This window comes from Lipotes vexillifer, unplaced genomic scaffold (genome assembly GCF_000442215.2).
Source record: "Lipotes vexillifer unplaced genomic scaffold, Lipotes_vexillifer_v1.1 scaffold373, whole genome shotgun sequence".
In the NCBI taxonomy this organism is placed as follows: domain Eukaryota; kingdom Metazoa; phylum Chordata; class Mammalia; order Artiodactyla; family Lipotidae; genus Lipotes; species Lipotes vexillifer.
Window position 1 is genome coordinate 261,575 of NW_006783733.1, and position 5,231 is coordinate 266,805.

The window sequence follows — 5,231 nt, forward strand, 5'->3', positions numbered from 1 at the left end:
CTGTCACCATACAGTTGATCTCCTTTACCCATTTTGCCCTCCCCTCACCCCTCCCCCTCTGGTAACCACTACTCTGTTCTCTGTATCTATGTGTTTATTTTGGATTGGTTTAGTTTGGTTTGGTTTGTTAATTAATTTATCTTTATTTGTTTCTTTATTAATTTTTTTTATATTTCACATATGAGTGAAATCTGATGGAAGAGTTCCTTTCAACATTTCTTGCAAGACAGGTCTAGTGTTGATGAACTCCCTCAGCTTTTGTTTGTCTGGGAAATTATTTATACTTCATATCAGAATGATAACTTTTCTAGATAGCGTATTCTTGGTAAACTGTTTTTATCTTTCAATATTTTGAGAATGTCATTCTACATCTGGACTTTAGGGTTTCTGCTGAGAAATCTGCTGTTTGCCTAATGAGAGTTCCCTTGTAGATTACCATTCTTTTTTCCTTGGCTGCCTTTAAAATCCTTTCTTTGTAGTTTACTTTTGACAATTTTAATGTATATTTCCTTTGGAGCAGGTCTTTTTGTATTGAGGTATTTAGACATTCTCTTAGCTTCATGGACTTGTATATCTAGTTCCTTCCCCAGGTTTGGGACATTCTCAGCTATTATTTCTTTAGATAACCTCTCTCACCCTTTTACTGCTTTTCTCTTTCTGAGATACTCATTACCCTAATATACCCTTCCAAAAAGAGTTGGATAACTCTTGTAAAATTTCTTTATTTTTTTATATCTTACTTCCCGTTCATCTTCTATTTGTATCATTACCAGATTTTTATCTTTGAGTTTGCTAATTTTCTCTTCCATATAGTCTGCCCTATCTCCAATGCTTTCTTATGCATTCTTCACCTCATTTATTGAGTTTCTTACCTCCAGAATTTCTCTTTGGTTCATTTTTAGAGTTTCAATATCTTTAGTAAAGTATTCCTTCTGTTCATTAATTTTATTTCTGATCTCATTAAACTGCCTTTCTGAGTTTTCTTATAGCTCATTGAGTTTCTTCAGAACACCTATTTTGAATGTTCTGTCAGTTAGATTGCAATATTCCATGACTTTAAGTTTGGCTTTTGGAGAACTGTCATTTTCTTTCTGTGGTATAGTGTTACTGTGGCTCTTCATGGTGCCTGATGAATTCCCTTGCTGGTGCATTTGAAATTAAATGACAGGTTAGAAGGTACAGTCTTGTTTTCTGGTAGGTGACACTAAAACACAAGTTTTTGCTTTCTCTTACCTGAGCTGCCTCTGGTTATATTTGAGAGTTGGTTCTTTTCAGCCTCCACCACCTCTGTAAGAGATGGGGATTGCTGCTTTCCTTATAGCGTTTTGTGCCTCCGGGGTAGTTGTTGCCTTGTTTCTGCCAGTGTTGCTGTCATCACTGGGATGGTGGGCTCTTCCCTTGCATCCAACATCCCCTGAGTCACAGGCTCTGCAACCATGGAGAAAGGGGGACAGTAGGAGGGGAGCTGGGGTCACGCAAGTTCTTCTATTCTGTCCAGTATCATAAGGTTTGCTGGTTCTGCATTGCAGATGAGTAAGATGGGGGCTGAGGTTGTGGGCACCACAGTGACTGGAGAGACAGTGTACCAGTCCACACTGCCATGGCTACTCAGTTAACTTTGGCTATGGGCACTACTGCTGTAAGGAGGCTGGGGTCTTGTGTGCCACCTTCCCTGTTGCTACTGGCTTCTCTGAAGCTGTGGACTCAGCTACTGCAGTCAGAGGGCCAGGGTTGCAGGCACCAATTCTTCTATTTCCCAGGCTCTGCCTCTTCTATGTGTTCCAGTCCACCTACTTTTATATGTACAGATGTGTGGAATTCTCCAGCTTCCTGCTGTATTGAGAAGAAACACCTTTGTTGAGTTGTGGATATTTTACTAGTTGTAGTTTGTAGGGGATAAAGAAAGGTTTTTCTTCACTTTGCCATATTGTTGACATCCTGTCTTCTTTTAAATTGATTTTTTTTTTCATATTTTCAAAATGGTAATTAGGTATTACCAAATAAAGTAATAAACAGCTCTTAACTCAGAGTGCAAAATTAAAGCACCTTATTATTTTAAAGGTGCAAAAGCAAGAAAATACAACATAAACATCCACATTTTTAAGTAGTCATCTGTGTGATAGGTAAATGCCATTTAAAAACACTTTCAATAGAAAAACAATTTGTAAATCAGTTTACAGAAGATCAAAAAAATCAATGTTTAATACTAACTTTAACTATAAATAGCTAAAAAGAAAATTGTCCTCTCTTCTCTTTTTGCTTCAACATTTATGTCTTCTGCTTTTTGACTTTGGGAGAAAATATTGCACTGTAAGGCTGCCATCCTTTGGGATGAGGACAAGAATCAAGATCTTCTTTAATGTAACCTCTTTCCATGCAAGTCTGAGCAGAAAGAAAACCAACTTCCCAGAAATTCTCTGGTGTGTTGGGTGGAATGTAGCAAAATAGGGGTCCAGCAGTAAGCCAACTTCTTTTCTCTTTCTTCTGCTAGAAAATCTGCATAATAAAATTTCACATTCTTTACATGTGTGTCCAAGCAATTTTCTTCTCTCTTCTCTTTTCCGAACCACCTCAATATGAGGAAAATTTTGTAAGCTAGTTTCTCTTTCATCATCTTTAAAATATGGCTCCACAAATGCTTTCTCTTTGACCTTATCTTGTTTATCACTACGAGTGTTTGATTTTTTTGTAGTAGCTGACAGCACCTTCTCTTCATCTGCTACTTGGGGGAAGCTATCCACCAAACAGGATTCATATTTTTCATGTGTAGTCTGATCAAACATATCTTCCAAGCTATCATTCATTTTTCTTTCTCCATCTGGACTTTTTTCTCCCTTCTGCTCTGCTTCTTCAGTTTTAAAAGCATAGTTTCACTAACCAGTGTACAGTCCATGTCCATTGTCTCTCCTCCAGCTAATTTTGACTGACTTCCATCCTTTATATCTACTACAGTAATATTCATTTTATACTGAGAAAGGTCTGCTCTTGGATCTATACTCCACTGGATATTTTCAAAGGATACACCTTGGTTGTTTGTGGAGACTTTATTTTAGCAATTCTACATGGATTTAACAGAAGAACTGGTTCAAATTCACATGCTTCACGGATTGACCTGGTTTTTATTTTTATAGGCTCATGAGAACCAGCACACTTCATGTCATCAAAAAGATTCTCTGTCTCTAAACTTTCATGTGGATGAAGAGGGATTCTAAAGATAGGATTTTATTCCTTTATTTGTAACAGTGTTTTATTATCTGAAGATTTACTCAAGGACTGGAAAAGAGACTCCTGTAAACAGAGCTCTTTTGGTTTAACCCACAGCTCCCACTCAAGGCCTTACGTCTTGAGGAAGAGCCCTTTGGAACAGGCTTCAAAACTTCATAGAGAGTCACTTGCCTAAACCTGAGTTTAGAGTTCTTACTTCCTTGGCTTTTCTGTTGACACTGAATAGCTGAAAATCGATCAGACAGATCCAGAGGTTTATCCATCACATAGTCTCCATTCATGGAAGAACCATTATCCAGTGCAAAAAGGAAAGCATTTTCTTTATCAAAGGAGGTTTGGGGGCAACTTATTTCATCTTCACTTTCTTCCTCAATTTTCTTCCTTTTGGTTCTGCCTCCCAATGATTTCAGGGGTACTACGTGCTTATCTTTATCAGTAACAGTATCTTTAGTGTGATCAATATTATCCTGTTCACTTAGGGGTTCACTTGTATTTCTATTTATAAGCATCTGCTTATTATAAGATGACTGGTTAGTGATCTTGTTCACTTCAGCTCCAAGATTATGATGTGTGAAAAGAGCACCATCTTCAGATTTTGATCTAGGTTTCTCTAATTTATAATTAGAAGTGTTGCTGAAAGGCACTGTTTTCAGATTTTTGTTTTGTTTTTGTTTTTGTTTTTTTCCCCAGTCTCTAAAAGAGGAGGGGAAAAAAAAATCTTGTATTCAAACCTAAACCACTTTTCACATTAGAGGTAGCTCCAAGTACAGGAGATGACACCTGAGTGATCAATACTTCTTGAGGAGGAGTCTTTGAATTAGAATCTGAAAATGTTAAACTATCTTCACCATTTCTTCTAGATTCCTCAAAATGTCTTTTTTTTTTTTTTTTTTTTTTTTTTGGTGATCTCATTCCAGGCAGTGGTAGAGCTCATCACCAAGAGGGTTCCTAGGGCCTCAAGATTCAGATCCATCTTGAACAGTAAGTCCAAGTGTTTCAGCAACAACTGTAGCTAAATTATCAGGAGAATAACTGCTTTTTCCATATGTTTTAGCCATTGGAGCTCGACTCTGATCAGAGGGGTTGGTCACTAGAATTTCACTTTCATTAGGTTTATGTTGTGGATGAGTTGAAGACTTTGGTACTTTTTTCAATTCAAGTGCACCTGCAGAATGCTCCAGTTTAGTATGTGTTTGTTCTATGTGTTGGACGTGGAGGTTCTCCTTTCTTAGTAGCCAGTTAGCACCAGAAAATGAAAACGTTGTTATTGGTGAATCTGGAATAATACCTTCCACATATTCAAGATTAGTTGCTTGATGTGGTTGATCATTCTCAGTTTTTTGCTGCAGCTATTCAGAAAACATTTTATTTTCTTCCTGTAGGTATTCTTTTCATTCATAAGCTCTGTGATAACTTTAAGTTTCTGCTGTCGAATATTTTCAAACTCTTGCTGTTTCTTCTGCTTATGTTCTTCAGTTACTGCACAGCAATCACATAATCCTGCTCTTAACTGATCTTCTAAAATTTTAATGGTTTCATGAAGAACTTTCCGTTGCTCTCTTAGCTGTTGATTTTTGGTGAAAAATTCTTCTAGTCTTTGTGAATCTGAAATTCATTCCTTTTTCAGTTTGGTTACTTTTACTTGTAAACTTTGTACTTCTTTACCATGATACTCCTTTAGTTTTGTCCAAAGATCCTTAAAGTCATTAGATACATCTGGGTTTCCACAACTGCTTCCTGAGACAGTCATCTTGCTTAATATGCTCCACACTTCTACTGCTTAATGTTTTCTGCCCTTTTCTGTTACATTATATACGTCTGAAGTTGTTTTTGGCCAGTTTAAATGCAGCTTGCAAGATTGCCTCGAGATTCTTAAAAGCCCCAACACGGAAGCAGACACACTCTGAGGCTGGGCAGAGAAGCCCGTTTGCTTTTCTACTTGTTTGCCACTTGCTTTTCTCCTAGTTCCGTCACTAATCAGCCAAACTGCCAGTGGTCAAGTCTCC

General features: G+C 37.4%; 1 pseudogene; it reads right to left on the minus strand.

Annotated features, from left to right (window-relative positions):
* Window positions 1-2,268: 2,268 nt before the first annotated feature.
* Window positions 2,269-4,975, minus strand: LOC103068625 (DNA endonuclease RBBP8 pseudogene; annotated as a pseudogene).
* Between the last annotated feature and the right edge of the window lie 256 nt (window positions 4,976-5,231).